Below are 23,331 nucleotides of genomic sequence, written 5' to 3' on the forward strand. Positions count from 1 at the left end.
TAAAGATCCGAACGACTCAAATACGAGACTTGATCGTGGAAAAGAAAAGATATCGAATTAATGAAATTATAAACACAAACAAGCAATGAGGTAAGTTCGTGTAACTTGAATTATATTATTAAATGCTTGAAATGTATGTTATTGATGTGAATATGATTTGAATGTTCATTTTATGAAAATTAATGAAACATTGATATATTTGATAAAATGGGAAGAAATCCTGGTTGAATGAAAGGAAAATTCGATGAATCTCTGAAAAGGAATTGACGGTAAAAAGGATCTAGCCCGGACGGGTGATCCTATCTGATATAGCCCTCCGAAGAATATGTGTAAAATGGATTTAGCCGGATGGGTAATCCGAATTAGGGTCTGAATTTAGCTCGACTGGTAATTCGGATCCAAGCTCATTAGAGTAATTGTCGTTGCGAGGATTTAGCTTTGGTGGTAATCCAAACAATACTCTATGAGTTTACATTACAGGGGATTTAGCCTGGACTGGTAATCCCGCTGTAAGGATGAGGTTCGCGGGAGTGTACTTTCTGAAATGAAATGTGTAAGACCATGGTCGAAAGATACCATGGCAACATGATATGAAATGTGTAAGACCATGGTTGAAAGATACCATGGCAACATGATATGAAATGTGTAAGACCATGGTTGAAAGATACCATGGCAACATGACATGAAATGAATAAGACCATGGTTGAAAGATACCATGGCAACGTGACATGAAATGAACAAGACCATGGTTGAAAGATACCATGGCACCATGACAGAAAGTGAGTAAGACCATAGTTGAAAGACACTATGGCATCATGTCGAAGATAAATAAGATCGTGGATGGAGACGCCAAGACATCTGTTGAACAACTAATATTCAGGTAATGTGTATCAAATGAAGAATGGTTTTATGAATTGGTTATACAAAATGGCTGTATGAAATGTTTACAAGAATTGGTCATATGGAAATATATATACAAAATAGTTATATGAAATAATTAAGAAGATAGATAAATGAAATAAGTATAGGTACATGGAGTATAATTTATGTTAAGTTTGATATAAACTATTACCTAATAAATATACATAAAATATATGGAAATGATGGAGCATGAAATATTGATATAATGAAATGAATGATATATACTTATGAAGAAACGGTAAGAGAATGATATGTTTCATGACATGCACATATATGATTATCTTTAATATGTGGAAACAAGGAAATTATGTAAGTAAAAACAATTATTGAAACTCAAGTGTGACATGTCGAGAAAATAAGTATATCAATGTTGAATTTATTTGAAATATGTACTAGTATACTAACAATGTTGCTGTTTGATGCTTAGACAAGTGTCAAGCTGTTGATTGAATGGTAATATATTTATTTATATAATGCATTGAATCGGTAAGTATTTAATTGAATTTTTTTTAAGTAATCTGTAAATTCTAGTAATGCTCTGAAACCCTATTTCCATGGTGAATACGGGTTAGGGGTGTTACACCGACGCCGGACCATAGTTGCGGCCGTCGGTCCCCAACAACGGCGCCACTGTCCATGGTGGCCGGAAAAAGGAAAAACCCTCTTTTGAGCCCATTTTTCGAATAAAACTTGGATTTGGAAAGTTTTAGTCAAAAATCGAAAATAAAAAGTGATAAAACACAAAAGAACCCCTCAATCTAGGTTTTTTTTTTTTAAAAAAAGGGTAACCTTTCATCGGAGGTGACGACCTCGGCCACTCTCGGTGGCAAAATCTGAAGCAACGAGTAAGCTTCTCTTCTCCTTTCCTATTATTATATACACGTACTATTAACCATAAAAAAATCACCTTTGGGATTTTTGTATTCGATTATCTGAATATCTGTGTATTTGTTTTTTTTTGTATTGATTTCTCATGTGCATTCGTTAAAAAAAAGTCCCTTTACAGTGGGTTTTCATGAGGCTTTTATAGCCTTTTTTACAACCGATTTTTAACTATTACAGATGTCGTGGTGGACGTAGGCACAAACGTGGCGTGGTGAAGTGGCACACGTTACAGGTGGTGGCATCCGGCACGCGGAGAGGAAGGCGTGTTGCTTGCTGGCGGCGCAAAAAGGGTTGGGGCTAGGGTTTGCCGAAAATGATTTAGGTTTTGGGCTGAAAATTTGGGCTAGGTTTTAGGTGTTTGGTTTGGGCTTCAATTTTGGGCTTATTGTAATTGGGCTGTTGTATTTTGGACTGTTTAAACTTTATTTAATCTGTTTTTATTTTACTTTTGGTATTGGTTTGGGCCCCAGGCTAAATTGGGCTATAACAGCTGCCCCTCTTTGCTCGTTGTCTTGTAACGAAAATAGAGCAAAGACTCCAAATGGGCCAATTTTGCCTGATCTTGCCAAGTTCTGCTTCCGTGGTACTCCTCTTCTTCAAGTAGCCTTGATTGCAACTTCAAGAAGGTGAGACTTATAGCTTCAATTTACTCCACTAAAGTTTTAAGGACAAGAGATTTTTTAGCTTTGATCTACTCTACTAGAACTTAAAGGGGATAAAATCTGGTAATCTTCAATCTGCTCCACTACTGCTTAGGAGGATAAGATCTGTAATTTTCAGCTTATTCCGCTACTACTTAGGGAGATAAGGTTCACTGTCTTCGATCTGCTCCACTACTGGTTAGGGAGAGAAGATTTGTAATTTTCAACCTGCTCCACTACTGCTTAGGGAGATAAGATCTGTAATTTTTAGCCTGTTTCCCTACTGTTTAGGGGGATAAGGCTCACCGTCTTCAACCTACTCCTCTACTGCTTAAAGAGATAGGGTGGTCTGTCATTTTCAGCCTGTTTCCCTACTACTTAGGGGGATAAGACTCACTGTCTTCGATCTGCTCCACTACTGCTTAGGGAGATAAGATCTGTGATTTTCAGCCTGTTTCCCTACTGCTTAAGGGGATAAAGCTCACCGTCTTCAACCTACTCCACTACTGCTTAGGAAGATAGGGTAGTCTGTCATTTTCAGCCTGTTTCCCTACTACTTAGGGCGACAAGGCTCACCGTCTTCAACCTACTCTATTACTACTTAGGGAGATAGGGTGGTCTATTATGTTCAGCATGTTTCCTACTACTTAGGGGGATAAGGCTCACCGTCTTCAACCTACTCCATTACTGCTTAAGGAGATAGGGTAGTCTATCATTTTCAACCTGTTTCCCTACTGCTTAAGGTGATAAGGCTCACCGTCTTCAACCTAACCCATTACTGCTTAGAGAGATAGAGTGGTCTGTCATTTTCAGCCTGTTTCCCTACTGCTTAGGGGGATAACGTCACCGTCTTCAACCTACTCCATTACTATTTAGGGAGATAGGGTGGTCTGTCATGTTCAGTCTGTTTCCCTACTACTTAGGGGAATAAGGCTCAACATCTTCAACCTAACCCATTACTGCTTAGGGAGATAAGATCTGTAATTTTAGCCTGTTCCACTACTGCTTAGGGAGATAAGGCTAGTCGAAATTGGTAGCTTCAACCCATTTTGCTACATCATCCTCTAGGAAAAAAATACCTGTAGAATCGATTTCATGGTCTTATGCTTATGCCTAATGATTAGGATGCTATGATCAAAATGAATCAAACGCTCCTAACTAGATGTATTATGAATGATATATGTATACAAAATGAAAGTGATCCTTTTTAATATTTGAATTGTCATTCCTCATTATTCATCAAGGTTCTGTCCCTGATGTGCTATCCTGCCTTCTTTGCTCAGTTTGGTATCTTTGACAGAAAATTTAAAGAAATAGTCTCAATTTAGACTTTATTTCTCAAGTATTTTCATCCCTTAGGCTTGGCGAGTTCCAAATAATTATCTTATTTCAGGTTTTTGCACAATTTAGAAGCTTCTAGAGTAATGTGTAGAACTCCTTTTGTGGAAGTATTATTAGTCCGTTAATCATTATTTCAGTATGAGATGCTTGAAAAAGATTATAAAAATGGATAAAACTGAAATTTATTAGGAACAAAATCTGAAAAGAATGAATTAATCAAAGAAAGCAAAAAAATGTCGGGATACAAAAATAGGTAAGAGGGGGAAAAAATAAATGCCCCAAATATCGCAGCCTGAGTTTCTCTGTACGAACTCTTCGAGGACCATTATAAACTTAACATGTGCCTAGGAGATCTAGAGTACTTTGTTGATGCCCTAAGACGTAGCATACCTCCTCTTTGCTAATTCAAGCATAGGAGACTATCACATGTCTTATCTTCAATCAAAATTTGAATTGCCCTTTCCGAGTTTTCAATTCAAAACCCTTTTGGTCTCAATACGCCCTTTGCGGGTTTTCACCTTGGCCTCTCTTTTTTTTTTTAAAGCGCCCTTTGCAGGTTTTTGCCCTGGACTTTTTCCTTTTAGGTGAAGTACTTCTTGACTGAATCCAAGGCAGGGTCTTACCATCCATCTCAGTTAATATCAGTGCTTCTCCAAAGAAAGCCTTCTTCACCACATAAGGTCCTTCCCAGTTTGGCATCTATTTCCCTCTGAAATCTTTTCGCATAGGGAGAATCTGTTTCAACACCAAGTCCCCTTCATAGAATACTCTGAGGTGAACCTTTTTGTTATAAGCTCGCATCATTCGCTTCTGGTATATTTGACCATGACGGATAGCCTTTAGCCTCTTTTCTTTAATCAAGTTCAGCTGATCATATCGGGATTGGATTCATTCTGCTTCATCCAGCTTCAACTCTGATAAAACCCGGAGAAAAGGAATTTTGACTTTAATGGGCAAAACTACTTCCATCCCATAAACCAATGAGTAAGGTGTTGCCCCGGTAGAAGTTCTAATCGACATTCGGTAAGCATAAAGAGCAAATGGTAGCTTTTCATGCCAATTATTGTAGGTCTCAGTTATTTTTCCCACGATCTTTTTTATATTTTTGTTGGCTGCCTCAATTGCCCCATTCATTTTCGGGCGATATGGTGACGAGTTGTGGTGCTTAATTTTAAACTGACTGCAGACCTCCACTATCACGCTTTTATTCAAATTTAATGCATTGTCAGATATGATCCTTTCTGGCATGCCATATCGACATATGATCTCTTTTTTCAAGAACTTGCTGACCGCTGACTTTGTAACGTTGGCGTATGAAGCAGCCTCTACTCACTTGGTGAAATAATCAATAACCACAAAAATGAATCGATGTCCGTTAGAAGCCTTCAGCAAAATTGGCCCAATGACATCCATGACCCATATTGAGAAAGGCCATGGAGAAGTCATAACATGAAGAGGTGAAGGAGACACATGGATCTTGTCTCCATAAATTTAACACTTATGGCATTTTCTAGCATAATTGATGCAATCTTCTTCCATCGTGGACCAATAATACCCGAGTCTCATGATTTGCCTAGCCATTGTGAACCTGTTGGCATGCGTCCCACAAACACCCTCATAGACTTCTTTCAGGATTTCCTTAGCCTCAACAGCGTTAACACATCTTAGCAGCACCTGATCTTTCCTCCTTTCATACAGGATTTCTCTGTCTAAGACATAGTCACTGGCCAGCCTCCTCAATGTTCTCTTATCATTTTCTGTTACCTGAGCAGGGTATTCACAATTCTTCACATATCTTAGAATATCATGATGCCAATGATGACCATCTCTCTCTTATTCTTAGTTGATATTGCAACAATAAGATGGAGCCTCACAAATACTCATATGGATCGGCTTCATATCCTCTTATTTATTTACTTTGATCATAGACTCTAATATAGCCAATGCATCAGCCATTTGGTTTTCATCTCGTGGGAGATAATAGAAAGCGATATCATCGAACCTCTCAATTAACTCTAGGACCAGCTTCCGGTAACTAATCAGCTTGGGGTCTCTTGTTTCCCATTCACCCTTACGCTGATAGATCACTAGTGCAGAGTCCCCATACACCTCTAACACTTTGACTTTCCGTTCGATGGTTACACGAATTCCCATGATACATGCTTCGTATTCTGCCATATTGTTTGTGCAATCAAAATCTAATTTACAAGTGAATGGATAATGATCTCCATCTAGGGATATCAGGACTGCCCCAATTCCATTACCAATAGTGTTTGATGCTCCGTCAAAATTCAGTTTCCAAGGATGATCTTCTAGAGTGTCTTATTCGGTAGTTGTCACATACATTAGATCTTCATTAGGGAAATCAAAGTTCAAAGGCTCGTAAACTTCTAGAGCTCTACTGGCTAGAAAATCTACTATTACGCTCCCTTTCACAGCCTTCTGGTTCACATAAATCATGTCGAATTCAGAGAGTAGAATTTGTCATTGGGTCATCCTTCCATTTAGAGTAGCTGACTCCATCATATACTTAAGAGGGTCTAACTTCGAAATTAACCTAGTCGTACGATACAACATGTACTGTTTCAATCTCCGAGTTGTCCAAACCAAAGTACAAAAAAGTTTCTCAATTGGTGAGTATCTCATTTCACACTCAGTGAATTTCTTACTGAGGTAGTATATCGCATTTTCTTTATTTCCTGTCTCATTGTGTTGACCAAGCACACATTCTATTGAATTATCAAATACTGTCAAATACAATATCAATGGCCTACCTAGACTAGGTGACGTTAGCACTGGAGAATTGGACAAATATTGTTTAACCTTGTCAAAGGTCTTCTGGCACTCATCATCCCACACACCTAGGTTGTGCTTTTTGAGAACACGAAATATGGGGTCACATTTCTCAGTTAGTTGTGAAATGAACCGGGTGATGTAATTTAGTCTTCCTAGGAAACCTCGAACTTCCTTCTGAGTACGCGGCGGGGGCAACTTTTGTATAGCCTTGACTTTGTCGGGGTCGACCTCAATTCCCTTTTCGTTGACTACAAAATCGAGCAGCTTTCCTGACCTAGCCCCGAAAGTACATTTTGTTGGATTGAGCTTTAGCTGAAACTTTCTCAGCCTCAAGAACAATTTTTTCAGAATCTGTATGTGCTCTTTTTCAGTTCAAGATTTTACAATCATATCATCAACATAAACTTCAATCTCCTTATGCATCATGTCAAGAAACAAGGTTACCATGGCTCTTTGATACGTTGCTCCCACATTTTTTAACCCGAATGGCATCACCTTATAGCAAAATGTACCCCACAAGGTTATGAATGTAGTCTTTTCCATGTCTTTAATATGCATCTTTATCGAATTGTATCCAGAGAAACCATCCATGAAGGAGAACAATGAGTAACCTGCTGTATTATACACCAAAGTGTCGATATGAGACAGCGAAAAGTTGTCCTTTGGGCTGGCCTTGTTTAAATCTCTGTAATCTACACAGATCTGCACTTTTCTGTCCTTTTTAGAGACGGGGACAATATTGGCTACCCATTCTGAGTAATTCACCACTTGTAAGAACCCAGCATTAAATTGTTTTTTGACCTCTTCCCTTATTTTTACTGCGACATCGGGTCTCATCCTTCGGAGCTTCTGCTGAACTGGCTTGTACTCTTCTTTTATGGGGACGCGATGCACTGCAATATCAATGCTTAACCTAGGCATGTCTTGATATGACCATGCGAAGACATCTTTAAACTCTTACAGTAGTTTAACGAGGTCCTGCCTTGTTTTCTTGGTTGTGTAAGCCCCAATTTTCACCTCTTTCCTTTCTTCCAGATCACATTCTCAATTGTTTCTTTATTGGCTAGAATCTATTTCTCTTCCCGTTCTATCATCCTTAACAAGCCCGGAGATAATCCGTAGTCTTTGTCATCTTCAAAATCCTAAGATCCCTCTAAATACATATCCTATTCAAAAAGAGATTCTGGGTCCGTAATAGCGTCACTCGTATCGTTGATATCAAGAGACCTAGTGTAGGCATGAAAGAATATCCAAAGAATGAATCTAAGAGTAGCTTATTTGTATGGCATGATTGTGAATGAAATGAGAGAATAAAAGAATATTTGCTTAAAATGAGACACAAAAGTGCATTTTTTATTGAAAATAAAGATGCTTGAACATGAACCTATTTCACAAAAGATTTTTGTTGTTTCTAAGCTTAAAACAACAAGTGTGTTTTGAACATTACTCTGTATTAGCTCTAAAGACTATAGAAATTTCTTCTACTGTCCAGTTATTCAGAACACTTTCAAGCTCATAGGAGCGAATGCCTGATAAATTTTTTCCCAATTCTCCCTCTTTCGATACGGCACTGATGATCAAATTTTTCATCAAATCTTCAGTTGTCACTTCTCTTGTCACCTTCGATTCAAGATGAATAATTCTTCCTAACACGAATATATTAGATATATGGGGAAAAGTCATTGACTCCTACTTGACCTCTGCGCCACTCAATCGTGCCCTTCGTCTTTTCTGCCTCTTCTCTAGCTCTTCCTTCTACTTTTTGGCGTCTGGCTTATGCCCCAAACCAAAACGATCCCACTTGTCAACCAAGATTGGCACTTCAACCCGTCAATAGAGGTATTTCCCGAGTCCCCTTCCAGGCAATGCTCCTTTTCCTACCGTCAATTGTAGGCTCATCATTGTAACCTTAGATATTTTGGGCATTGGGACCTTGCCTCATTCGAAGATGAAAGTTGTATTTACGAATTCTAATGACCGAAAGGAACACTCTATTACCTCTCCATCATTTTCTATATACGGTGCATCACTGGTAACGGATGCGATAATATCTTTTTTTATGTTTATTATTATCAGTCGGCCCTCTGCCACCAACTTTAGCTTTTGGTGCAATGATGATGGTACTGCCCCTGCTGAGTGGATCCAAGGTCTTCTCAATAGACAATTATAAGAAGGCCTGATGTCTATCACTAGAAAGTCTACCATACATGTATTTGGTCTGATCTGAAGAGGTATCTCAATCCTTCCCATTACTTTCCTTTTGATGCCGTCAAATGCTCTTACTATGCTTGGTAAGTATTCATATGAGAGCTATTTATAGGTATTCTATTCAATGTGGACATGGGTAAGACATTCAGTGCCGATCCATTGTCAATTAGTACCCCCGGCAAGTTATACCTTTACAGCGGGTGGTGACGTGCTTATTTCATCGTCACTGAAAGAAATAAAGTTGTCGGCACTTATATTACGGACAAAGTGGTCTAGCTTGTTTACCGAAATGTCATCAGCGACATAGGTTTCATTCAACACCTTCATCAATGCGTTACGGTGTACCTCCGAGTTCAAAAGAAAAGCCAGTACTGATATACGTGCTAGCTACTTACGTAATTGTTCCACGACATTATAGTCGTTGTGTTTTAAGAACTTCAAAAACTCCTTGGCTTTATTCTCCATTGCCGGTTCATTAATTAGTGATTCTAACCTTTCTCCCCATTGTTTGACTATCAATGATTTCTTTTTTACAAGTTTGGCTTTTGTGTTCAGTGTGATGTCCGGACTTCCTTCTCCTAGGACTGTCACATTGCAGTTATAATTTTAAGGCATCCTTTTGCTATCATTATAAGGAAAAGCCACAGTTTTCTGAATTACAACTCTTGGTGTAACTTTTGCTCCAGCTCCGCTAATCTTTGGCCGTGAGATAATTACCACAGGGTGACTAGTCTCACAGGCCTTTTCTACAGACCCTTCTCTTGCGGTGCACACGTCCTTTCCTTCAGTAAACTCAAAGAACTCTAGCTCCTTGTTGTCCATTAGACCCTGCACCAGGGCCTTGAATTTATTGCATCTCTGAATCTCGTGATCCTCCTCTCCGTGGAACTCACAATAGTTTCTCGCTTCTCGGGATTTGCTCCCCAAGTTTTGTAAAATTAAACCTCTTTCCACCATTTTCCTCCAAACCTCTCTCAAAAGGGTTCTTACTTCTGTAATATTCAACTTGATTTTCCTTCCCATATCATCAGCTATCGCGTTCACCCTATTGTCAGTATGATTGGGTAACGGATTTCCTATACCAGGTGCATCGTCAAACATCACAACGCCCATGTTGATGAGCCTTTCAACTAACCTTTTAAAATAGAGGCAGTCCTCTATCGAGTGCCCCGCTATTCCCTCATGATATTTGCATTGAGTGTTTGCGTCGTACCATTTGGGATATAGAGGTTGCAACGGTTTTAAATAGACAAGGGATACAACGTGCGCAACAAATAGAATTTTGTACAGCTCCCAGTACGTTATTGGAATGAGAGTAAACTTGAGCTTCTCCATGTTTTGCTTTGTATTGGGCTCTTATCTTGGCGAAGCTTGCTGGCCCGTGGCCATTGTTCTCGGTTGGTTTACCGTGATTGGTTTTGCATAACCCATGCTCACATTGTTAACCTCATTTTCTTTTTTTTGGGGGGCTGACCTCTTGGTGTCTTCATCAGCCTCTATCTTTCCACACCTTATCGCATTCTCTATCATTTCACCGGACATCACTATGTTCGCAAAACTATTAGTTGCGCTTCCCAGTATATGATTAATAAAAAGGTGCCTTCAAGGTATTGATGAAAAGTATGGTTGTTTCTTTTTCCAGAAGTGGCAGTTGGACTTGTGTAGCGATCTCCCTCTACCTCTGAGCGTATTGCCTAAAAATTTCACTCGTCTTTTTCTCCATGTTCTGTAACGTGATCCTATCACGCGCTATATCTGTCACATGGCCATATTATTTCATAAAGGCCTATGCTAAATCCTTCCATGATTTAACTTGGGTACGACTCAGCTGATTGTACCATTTGGCCACAGCCCTAGTCAAACTATCCTAGAAACAGTGAATTAACAACTGATTATTATTGACATAACCAGTTATCCTCAGACAAAACATCGTGATGTGAGCCTCAGGACAGCTGGTTCCATTGTATTTTTCAAACTCCGGCATTTTAAACTTCGGAGGGAACATCAGATCTAGAATCAAACCTAACTCCTTAGTATCTACTCTACAACAATCAGCGCTTTTCAACGCCTTGAATTTCTCCTCCAGCCATTTGTATCGATCTTCCAGTTGCTTTAGAAGTTTCTCTTTTACCTTTTCTACCTCAGCCATGCCATCCAGATCAGGGACACCGGGATTTATCGGATTGTCTCTGAAGCTTGAGCCTGACGGGAAATATGTTAATGTCGAAACGCCGGCTTGATGTTGAGAACTGATATTGACGGACACCCTAGGTGGATATGCATTGGGTTGCAAAGGGGTATTTTTTGGAGCGAAACCCGATAGATAGACAGGATCCTCACTGTCATCCCCGAGGTTGATCATAGGGCTTTTTCCTTTTCCTGGCCCTCCAAGCAGTAACTTGGTTAACAGATTCATCATGTTCTTTTGTGATTCTAGCATCTAATCCTTCATATCCTACTAAATATTGGTTAATTGCTCTTGCATCTTTTCTTACAGCCGATCCTACATTTCCTTCTGCATTTGTTCCAATTTTTCCAACCTTTGATCCATAACTTTGGTTTTTCTCCGTGTGTAGTAGTGATGTTCCAGGGTAACTATAACACGGTTTCTAATTAATTAGGGTTCTTTCGTGAAATTTAATGCACATGATACGATGTAATACAAATGTATGAGATGAATGCAAAACTAAAGAGGCGTCGATTCTTATTCAATTTCATTTAGAATAACTTTATTAGAAAATAAAATCCTTTACATAAAACAAATTATAGATACGGTGTTGCCCTGATGCTCAAAGTTTTAACCCTCTTAAGAAGACAAGCCAGCTCACAACCTCGATCTGAATCTAACTCATACTTCACACTTAACACATCAGCTTGAACCGCTAAAGTCTGTAAATAATCAGCCACTTCTCGTATCTGAGCTATAGCTTCGTCCATGACGTAATCCCTATCCCTGACCTGGTCTTGTGACCGACAGAGTTGTTCCTTCTACTACTCATTGATCGACTCGAGGAATTCAATTCGAAGTTCACAGTTCTGTAGCGCAGTCTCAAGTTCTTCCAACTTTGCTTTCAAATCCTCGATCTTGCTTAGGCTGACCCTTAACTCAATGTCAGAGTTACGACCACTATACTGATGCAGTGCCTTTTCTAATTCCGCTACCTGAGCTACTAACATCTCCTTCTCATCTTGACCCTCAACCAAGCTCTTTTTTAAGGCATTTTCACGTGCTCGAGCATCATGGAACCTCTTCTCCCACTGATCAACTCTAGCATTTTCTTCTTTAATTTCTTGTCGCCACTACTTTGACGTCTTTCCTAATCTAGCAGTTCCCATCGTCATACACAGCTTCTTGTAATCAGTCTTCAAGCTGTCCAAGTCTACTTCAACCTTTCTTTTCCCTTTTCTAAACTTCTCGGCCTCGAGTTTCTAAACATCAGCATCTAACCTTAAATTCATCTTTTTCTCCTCCAATCGTTCTATCTTTTTTGCTAACTCCGCATTTCTCTCTCCGAAGTCCCATTTTATGATTTCTAGCTCGAAGGGGATCACTTGCAAGCATTCCTCCATCGATCGAACGCCCTCTAAACTTAACCTAGGGGTATTATCATTGATCCTTTGACTCAACCATCCATTGTATTCAGGAGTCGTAACTGATCCTACAGCCAATCTCTTCATCCGGCGTGTCTGTTTCCAAGCATCAGAAATCTCTCAAACTTTCTTCTTATAATTACCCTCCCTATACGAGAACTCACGCTGAGCTAGCCTATGCGTCATCGGTATAAACTGCCTTGACCCGTACTGTCTTAAAACAAGCAAAGGGGCATATCCAACGGCTCCCCAAATTCCAGGTAGAGGTACCCAATCAAAACCCTCACACCGATAGAGGATCTCATCGGGAACCAACCAAAGAGCTCTCTACTCAATGTCCTCTCTTTGGAGATTTTGAAGGAGCGCGACTGTGGAACAAAGCTAATAATAACTGAGCACATCCTACAAATCTACCATCGCCGGCTCTCCTACATGCATTCAAATATCTAAATGTCTCAACCAAGATTGCGGGAATAGGCGTGACCCCTTTGTCAAGTCGGTCGAAAAAATCTGAGATCGCCTCATTTACATACCCTAATGCCCTAGGGAAAATCATTAAACTATAGATGCTCAAAGCAAAAACATTGACTCTCTTTTTCGCATCAGGATGCACCAGAATCATATCCCTCAAGTTTCTCTATGGGATGCATTTACACTCACCTTTTTGTTTGACATTTGCCGTAATCCACTATTTACTCGTCCCTGTGATATTCATCAATTTCTTCCAAAAGGTCGAGACACAAGCGGCTCTCGAATAGGCCTTGTCGACTTGGATCTTCAGACAACAAAGTAAAGCTGTATATCCTTCTACAGTGGGTACCAAATCTACTTACCAAAGGTAAAACAACTGTAGGCAGAATTCCAATACTGAACGAGGGCCCGTAATAAATGCTCGTCTACCTTAATGTCAAGTAAGTAAAGCAAATCCCCATAATTACCATAAAACAACTGTTTAGCCTCTTCATCCTACTGGTCTCATATCTCTTTCAATTCCTGAAGATTATTTTGCGTTACACTAATGTGGGTGTAATCACATAATTCTGATGTATACCCCTCGGCTAGACTTTCATTTTCTCTAATTGCATCTTCTCTGACCACATACGGACAACCGCATTATCTTCCACTTTATCAAGGAATTCATTCTCCATAACTAGCTTTCTAATTTAGTAACCGAACAGGAATCGACACCTCTTTTATATGAAATGACATGCAATCATAACCACAACAAAACACAAACAAGTTAGTATCATATATCAAAAATAAAAATTCAAAGCAAATGAAAATTAATAAAGCACCTATCTAGGTGATTGCTAGGGTTTGGCATAGTCCTACCTAGGGTAAGTTTTTAGGGCTTTTTACATGCGGTTTGGCTCTAAAGAAAGGGTATTTGAACCAGCAGATTCCTCGATCCTCACCCATTATAAGCTCATATGGACCGAGTTCAGTTCAGGGGAATACATTTCCCTGTAGCTGCATGAAGGTGAAAAACCTCACGAAGACATAGGTACGGATGTATCCCGAAAGCGATCCACTAGTCTGCACGAAGGTGAAAACCTCACGAAGGAAATAGTTTCTTACTCCTACTTAAAAGGTGTAACCACAACGGACATGCAATGCAATGCAAAAGTATTCAAGCAAACATAGGGATCGCAAACAAATGCAACAAAAAAAATCACGATTTTCAAATTAAATTTTCAATTTTCGAAAAAAGGACAAAAAAAAAATCAATTTACGGCTTGACTCTCTTATTGGTCCTCAGTAGAGTCGCCAAGCTGTCGAAACCATTTTTATTTTGAAAAACAGGGATCGACTTTAAAACTAGGTATGGAGTCGCCACCAATCCTTTTTGTTTAGGTGTGATCGGGTCACCTAACAAAACGTTTTATTTTATTAGAATATCAATTTTGGCCTACGAAATTCAAGAAAATGGGTTCGAGATTCGGTTACGTGCGAGGAAGGATTGGCACCCTCACAGTGCCCAAAATTGGTACCTAATTGATTAATTAATGTCCTAATGTCGAAAATTAAAAAAAAGATTTTAAAAATTCAATCTCTTTCAAAAAAATGTTTGGATAATTCGAATTGGATGCTGAGATTCTCTTGTCTCGAAAAATAAAATATCATATCCAGCGCGTTAGGACACGACATTTCAAACTCTCAATACCAAGGTCATCTTATAATTTCCAAAATTCATGCATCGAAACTTTAAAAGGATATTCAGTTATTTGGTCAAACGATAAATCGAAACCCAGCACTTTAGGGCACGATTTCTCAAGTTTCCAAACACAGAATATTGCCTCATTTTTAATTTAAGAAAATATGGATCAAATTTCAAAAGGATATTTAGTTATTCGGTCAAACGAAAAAAATCGAAACCCAGCACGTTAAGGCACGATTTCTCGAATTTTCAAACGCGAAATATTTCCTTATGTTGAGGGGTTTTTTAAATGAGGGTGATTATAAAAGCGGTGAGGTACATTTATTCGGTTTATTCGAAATAAAAAATGAAATGAACAATTTAAGGTGAATAAGTAAGCCAGCTCGGTCATAAATCAATACATGAAAATACAAAAGCAAAGTAACTAATATAGAACATGCACATAGTTAATATATTATACCATTTATCAACAATATTATGCAAATATGTAAATTAAAACACACAAAACAAACAATAAACACATTTAAAATAAATAATATGTATAAGAGTTGGAAATAAATATTATGTAAAAACTTGAAATAAACAAATAAAATAGAAATTTGTAAAAAATAAAAATAAAAAAATAAAATAAATTTATATATAAAAATGATAGGTAAATAAACAAGCGAATAAATACTACGATTTAGCTAATTAATTTAATAATACGGTAATAATAGTAATAAAAGTAATAATACTAGTATATTAATAAACTTAATAAAAATAAGAGTAAAAATAAGAGTTAATAATGATAATATTGATAGTAGGGAAAAATAGTAGTCATAATATAATGATAATAATGGTAGAAAATAATAATAAATAAATTAATAATAATGATGGCGTTATAATGAAAATAATATAATAATAAATACAAAACTCAAATTAAATAATTGAATAATAAAATAGCCAAAAGGATCGAAAAGAGACCAAATTGAATTGAAAATAGAAGTTTTGGGGCTAAATTAGAAATAAAAGATAGGGGAATGATCTAATTAAAACATGCGCAAAACAGGGAGGGACCAAAAAGGTAATTCTCCATTTCCCCTAAATGCACCGTTGCCGGGGGACCAATTCATAATTGCAATAAATCGGTGGGGTAAATTTAGAAATAAAAATTATTTTAATTGTAAATTCATAAAAAAGCGGAGGGACCAAATTGGCAAATAGACCATCATTTAAAAACACACGAATCTCCTAGCGGGTTGAGTCAGTCGGATGGGTAACCCTCAAAACAACTTTGTTTTGGGGTAGGGGAACATAGGCCAAAACGACGTCATTTTGGATCCTCTATATAAGTTAAATTTTTTCCAAAAAAAAATCATTTCACTTTCCTTTTCAAAAAAAAAACTCAAACACTCTCTCAACTCTCTTCCTCCCCTCTAAGCCCGACCATGGCTCCGGTGTTGGACCACCGTGGCGGCTGTCGGTCCCCGGCGACAGCGCCGCCGTCCACGGTGGCCAAAAAAAGAAAAACCCCTCTTTTGAGCCTATTTTTCGAATAAAACCTGGATTTGGAAAGTTTTAGTCAAAAATCAAAAAGAAAAAGTGATAAAACACAAAAGAACCCCTCGATCTAGGGTTTTTTTTAAAAAAGAGGGTCACCTTTCATCGGAGGTGACGACTTCGGCCACTCTCGGTGGAAAAATTCGAAGCAAGGAGTAAGCTTCTCTTCTCCTGTCCTATTATTATATACATGTACTAATAACCATAAAAAAATCACCTTTGGGATTTTTGTATTCGATTCTCTAAATATCTGTGTATTCGGTTTTTTTGTATTGATTTCTCGTGTGTATTCGTTAAAAAAAAGTCCATTTACAGTGGGTTTTCATGAAGCTTTTATAGCTTTTTTTATAACCAATTTTTAACTATTGCAGGTGGTGTGGTGGACGTGGGCACTGACGTGGTGTGGTGGAGCGGTGCACATTGCGGGGTGGTAGCGTCCGGCGGGCGGGGGGCATGTTGCCTACTGACGGCACAAAAGGGGTTGGGGCTAGGGTTTTCCGAAAATGCTTTAGGTTTTGGGCTGAAAATTTGGGCTAGGGTTTAGGTGTTTGGTTTGGGCTTAAATTTTGGGCTTATTGTAATTGGGCTGCTGTATTTTGAACAGTTTAAACTTCGTTTAATCTGATTTTATTTTACTTTTGGTATCGGTTTCGTCCCCGGGATAAATTGGGCCATAACAAAGGTTGTAACATATTAATTTTCAAGTAATTTAGCTATAAATTCATCATTGTTTTTATCTAAAATTCCACCTTCTTCGACCATCTTTTTAACCAAATTCTTCAATTTGATTGTATTCATCTTAATCTCTTTACCCTTTTCTCCATTTACCAATTCATTTAAGCACCACTTGGTTGTAATCATTCTTAATCTCTTTCTTAATCTCTTTCTTCGCTAAATCATTCTAGTTTCGCCAACTCGTAATCCCAATGCCCCATACATCCACCACTAGCTTCGCATTTGTGATTTGATCGGTCCAAAACAGCATCCCTAACATCGGGACACCAAGACTTAACGCTTCAAGAACGGAATTCAAGTCGCAATGGGTAAGAAAACAACATATCGAGTCGCGAGACAACACCTCGAGTTGATACACCAAGTCACCACCAAGCCTTTCTCCTTAGTTTCCTCTATGAAATGGGTTGGGAGTTTGGCCATTTCGGTTGTTTCCTTTACGACCTATAAGAAGTTACAATCGCTGCCTTTCAAGGCCAAAGCTAGCTCTTGCATTTGGTTGGCTTCCGGTGATGCAAGGCTTTCGAATGAGGCATACACGACTGAGCCGTTTAGCTTGCCATTTAGCCAACTCCGGCAAGCATCTGTCTCTGGATTGAAGAGATTCATGCCGTAGTCTTTGTCATCGTCAAGTCATTTGTCTAAGTACATTACGTTCCAAAACTTGACATCCAATCCACCACCTAATCAACAATCAGTAAGTAATTAAGTTGATAATTATGAATGAAAATACCTTAATCCGAAATCAATTCAAATTTAAATTTTATTCAATCTAATTTGATCATTAAAATCAACAGTCTAAGCTCATCCGACCTATACTTTTGAATTAATCAAATGATTTGAATCTAAAATTTATCTAAACTCGAAAAGACTTGAACCAGTAGTCTAATATAATTTGAACATTAAACGATTTAAATTTGAAAAAAAAAAAGTCCTCAAGTCTCAAACTCAAATGATTTAGAACCAAAACAATCCAAACTTGAGACAAATCAAATCAAAGGTTATTCAAACCCAAAATGATTCAAACCCAAAACTAAACAAAATCAAAATTATTCAAAAATTTCAAAACTCAAATTGTTCTAACCCAAAAACCAATCTAATTTACCTAATTGCTAAGTGTATATGAAGTTAATAATTATGAACGTATATCTAACAATATGACCTAGACTCAGAAATTTAACTTATCAATCTGATTTGGCCAAAAAGAAACAATTTGAAAATGGTCCAACTTGAACTTGAATTGACCTAAACTCAAAATGACCGAAACTTGAAATGATCTAAATCCAAAATTACTTGACTAGATAACACAAGCCTAAGAGTGTAAATTACTTGACTAGATAATATCAAACCAAGTCGACTACGGTTTATAACCAGAAATAAATGACAGCAGCTCCGAAACTTGAAGCAAAGGCAATCTAGGGAGTGAAACATTTACCTCTGGAAGCAGAGGCAGCTGAAGAATCCCCTTACATGGTAATACACATTGTTGATAGCACAAGATTGGGTGAAAAACACAGCCAACAGTATCCCAAATTGCTTTGTAACTTCCAACGCCCATCGTAAGAACCCATCGTAGACAAGAACAGGACGATCGCCAGTATCGACGAGTGCTGTTAGAACCCACAAAACAAAGCATTTGAATGTAAACTTTGGTGCTAAGGGCTTGGTTAGAGCCGCCTTCGTCGAAGCCGTCGAATATGGTTTCAAGGTCGATAGAGGTGGTGGAGCATGGGTTGGGAAAGAAGGATTTAGAGATGAAGACGATGGCGACTAAGGTGATTTTAATGCCTTTGGAGACTAAGCGTTTTGCGAAATGGGACATGAGGGTTATGTGGCCTTGGACTGGGAATGGGAAAATTAAAACATGGGGTAAATTTCTGGTTTTATTTTCTTCTCCCATTGTGGTCTCTCTTTAATCTCAGTTTTGCACTTTTGCTTCTTCCCTGGTGTACATGTGTATATATATACTCCCCTCCCATAACAACGGCTTCTCCATTTCTCATAAATAACATAGTAGATAATAACTATCAATTATTGGGAAAATATTGTATGAAACAATGACAACACATCATTTATATCCTTTTTCAATAATTTTATGTCACGTTAGCATTTTCATCCTGAATTTCAGCATTTTCATCATGAAAAAAAATTAAATCCAAATTAAAATCCTGAAATTCAGGATAAGAATACTGATGCGGCATAAAACTATTGGAAATCGATAATATGACAATCATTTCTCATTAATTATTAGAATAAATTATATTATGATGGTTTTTTTATATATTTGTGATTCAATCTCTATAATTTTATTTTTACAATTAATATATATTATTTAACTCTTTTAATTTTTTAATTTTAAAATTTGAATCCTATTAAATGGTAGCAATGTTATTTGAATTGGATCGGGTCTATCAATTGTATTGAGAATCAATTGGGGTACCAATATGAAGAGGGCCTTTGAATCAATTGACCTAGAAATCAATACAGACCGATTAAACCAAGCAAAAACCAATTGAACCAGATTTTTTAATTATTATTATTATTTGAGTTCTTAATAAATTTTTAATTGGACTAGTTGGACCAGTGAATCGATGATCAAATCGGGTCGGCCCAATTTAAAAAAACATTAAATAGTAATTGTTAAATTCATTAAGTTTCATTATTTCCAAAATCTTATGCATCAAATATATGAGAATGGTTTGTATGAAACTATAATTCCACGCTATCTCTATCCCTTTGTAATAGAAGGAATGATAAATAAAATTTTTCCTCCTGATTTTTAACTTTTTCCTATTGAAAAAAATTCAAATCCAATTAAAAATCCAAAAAATCAAGAGAACTGGATTTGAATTTTTTCAGTAGGAAAAAGTTGAAAATTAAGAGAAAAAAATCTAATTTGTCATTCTCCTATTGCAAAGGGATAGGGATGAAGTGGGATCATAGTTTTATACAATTCATTTTGTTGGGAATCGACCCGATTAAGCAACGAACAAGTAAAAATAGCGGAAGAAATTGAGAACTTGAACACACAAATTTAACATGGAAAAACCCCTCCAAAGAGGATAAAGAATCCCAGGCAAAGATAATTTCACTATAATGGCAAAAGAACGAATAGTACAAAAGATGGAGAGAAAAACTAAACCCCAAAAACTCAAAAACAAAGAACCTTTAAAACGTAAACACAAAAGTTCTAATATCTAATGGATGTATTTTATAAGGTTATAAAAAATCTATTTATAGGCTAAATTCATAGGTGAAATAATAATAAAATAATCTAAGCAGAGTTTGATTTATACAAATTCTAGATTAATCAGAGTTTGATCGAAAAAATATTGAATTTAACTGGAAGATTATTTCTCAAATTTGACTGAAATAGGAGTCATACTTAACACATTCTCTGCATGGGAAAAGATTGTATGAAACTGTGATTCTACATCATCCTTATCCCTTTGCAATAAGAAAGGGATAGGAGTGACGTGAAATCACAGTTTCATACATTTCATTCTATATAAAATAATTATATTTACAACTTAATTATGGCTTTAGTCACTCTATTATGCTTAAATTTTTTATATTTAATTTGGCATAATTTCAATAATGAAACTAGAAATTTTGCATTAGGAGGTTGAGATAAATTATAAGCTTTTTGAGAGGTCAAGAATATATGGTGTCGAAATCATTTTTTGAGAGGTCGGCTTTTTATTTAAAAAACGAAAATAAAAATAGGAGTCCCCACTGATCTTTTTTTTTATGAAGTATGATTGGGTCACCTCGTAATTTAATTATTTTAATAAGAGATTTGATTTATTAAAGCAATGTTTTTTAGTCTACGAAAATCTAGAAAATAGGTTCGGGAGTCGGTTACGTACGAGGAAGGATTAGCACCTCGTAACGCCCAAAATTGATACCTAGTTGATTAATTAATATTTTAGTGTCGAAAGTTGAAAAGTCGGAAAGAAATTTAAAATACGATCTTTTTTTTTGTATCATGCATTTTCTGATAAAATCTCTTGAATTAATGAAAACGTGTAAAAGGACATCTTATAAGTAATAAAAAGGCCGTACCCCTTAATTTAGGATACGACATCTCGAATCCCTAAAAATAAGCTTTCCTTTTGTTTGAATCATTTGATCGAATCTCATTTATTTTAATTTTAAAAGGATATTCGGTTGTTTAGATTCAATGAGAAAATTGAGACCCCCAGTAAGTTAGGCACGACCTCTTAAATCTCTAAATATGAACATTGCCTATTTTTTAAGGTTTTCCCTTTTGCAATAATAACAAATGTGAAACTTAAAACGATAGGTACTTGCCTTATTCGAGGGTATAGTATAAAAATAATTTATGGATAAATAAGTTTAAATGCGATTTTTGGCGTGATTTCAACGAAATAAGATAAAATGGTGATGTAAAAAATGGAACGATGATATACGAATGAAATGTCGTGTTAATAAATGACAATAATATAAATTACTAATAAAACATCTCATGATACATATAATGGCGTTAATCACACAAGATATATACTATTTTAATACTAACATGAACACCCAAAATAAAATAAATAATAAAATAGATAGTAACAATAATAAGAACAATAAAATGTACAAGTAAAAAACATAAATAGTCTAATTTTTGAAAGTATATAAAAAAAGTAATAAATAAATAGATGAATAGGTAAAATAAAATAGTGATAATAATAATAAAGTCATAAATAAAATAAATAATAGAAGAAAGAAAATAAAATGTTAAAAATGAAGGAATAATAAATAAACGAATACAATGATTAAAATAATAAATAAATAAATGAATGAATAATATATAAATAAGTAAATGAACAAATAAATGAATAAAATAAAAGGAATAATGAGTAAATAAACAAGTGAATAAGTGAATAAATAAAAGAATTAAAATAAAAAGGCTTAATTGTAACTTAAGCGAAATTAAAAGAACAGATTGAATAAAATAAAATAACAAAGGGGCTAATTTGAAGCTTAAATTAAACTCTAGGGGAGAAATCGGGGACCAAATGGAAAATAATTTATGTCCTCCAAAACACACAGCTCCAAGGTGACATGAAGCAAAGCTGAAATTATAGGCCCAAATTAAAATAAAAAAAATAAATGGGACCGAATTAAAACAACACTGAAAAGTGGAAGGACTGAAAGGGTAAATAACCCATTTATTAAAAACAAGCGCATCCTCCTTGTTTACGGGTCGGGTCAGTTCGATCCTGCTCAAAACGATGTCGTTTTGGGGCCTTTCTGACCTCTCCAAAACGGCGCCGTTTTGACACCTTATATAATCCAAAAACACTTAAACAAAATCATTTGATTCCTCATTCTAATAAAAAAAAAATCTCTCAACTCTCTCTCAGCCCCCAGAGCTGCTATCGTCGGCCCGGCTAGTCTCCGCCACGCCGGCTACAGGTCACCGGCGACGTCGCCATCGTCCACGGTGGCCGAAAATCACCACGAACCCATTTTGACCCCCTTATTTGGCATAAAAACTGATTTAGAGCCAAAAATCTTCAAAATAAAATAAAATAAACTCTAAAAGGAAGAAAGCCTTTCGGCTTCCACTGTTCGTCGTCGCGGCCCTTGGCCGAATCCTAAAGGATTCGACCGCCTTGCTAACCGACAGTGGCCCAAGCGGCGACACCCCGACGAAACAACAAGTAAAAAATAAAACTTTATTATTCTTATTTATTTTATATTTTTTTGCATCTGAAATCACCCTTTTTTTTAATATGATTTTTTCTTCCCTTTTTTTTAATATGATTTTTTCTTTCTTTTTTGTATTTGATTTCTCCGTAATGAAAATTTACATTTATTTGGTCATAGCTTTTATAGTCGAAAAGATACAATATTTTTATGTTCTGCTGCTATTGTTTCTCTGCTCTGTTGTTGCGTGTTTGTTCTTCTTTGCAGGTGATGGTGGCAGAAGGGTGGCCTGCCGACGTGGAGAAGCGGCGCAAGGGAAGCATGCGGCTAGAATTTCTTCTCTTTTTTTTTTTTTGCTGAAAATAATTTAGTTTTTCGGCCATTTGGGCCATTAGGTTTTTTAATTTATTGAGTTTTGTAATTTGTAATTGGACTTTTGATTTATTATTTTTATTTAGTTTCTGTTTCGGGCCAAGCAAATTGGGCCTACTACACATGGCATTAATGAGAATTTTTTTGAAAAACATGAGTCTAATTAAAAATTTTAAAGAGGAGCTGATTGATTTTTAACACAATTGACATAAGTATTATTATCAATGCAAGAGTACATAAGTTTAAAAAAAGTCAATAACTTTAGTGCCCTACATTCTATGTCAAGATTAAAATTTTGAATACTAAACCATATCTTAATTGACATTATTGTTGCAACAATTAGACCACTTAAGCAAATATAATCTTCCAAGAGTTTGCGAGGCATGGATAGGAGTAGAAATTATATTAAAAAATCCTAATTCAAAAATATAGAGATAAAAATCATTTAATTAGAGGACATGGATAAAATTTATTTCTAGTACA

General features: G+C 36.5%; 1 pseudogene; it reads right to left on the bottom strand.

Annotated features, from left to right (window-relative positions):
• Nucleotides 1–16,981: 16,981 nt before the first annotated feature.
• LOC108475343 (mogroside IE synthase-like) lies at nucleotides 16,982–18,712 on the bottom strand (annotated as a pseudogene).
• Between the last annotated feature and the right edge of the window lie 4,619 nt (nucleotides 18,713–23,331).

The sequence above is a fragment of the Gossypium arboreum genome, chromosome 7 (genome assembly GCF_025698485.1).
Source record: "Gossypium arboreum isolate Shixiya-1 chromosome 7, ASM2569848v2, whole genome shotgun sequence".
Lineage (NCBI taxonomy): Eukaryota > Viridiplantae > Streptophyta > Magnoliopsida > Malvales > Malvaceae > Gossypium > Gossypium arboreum.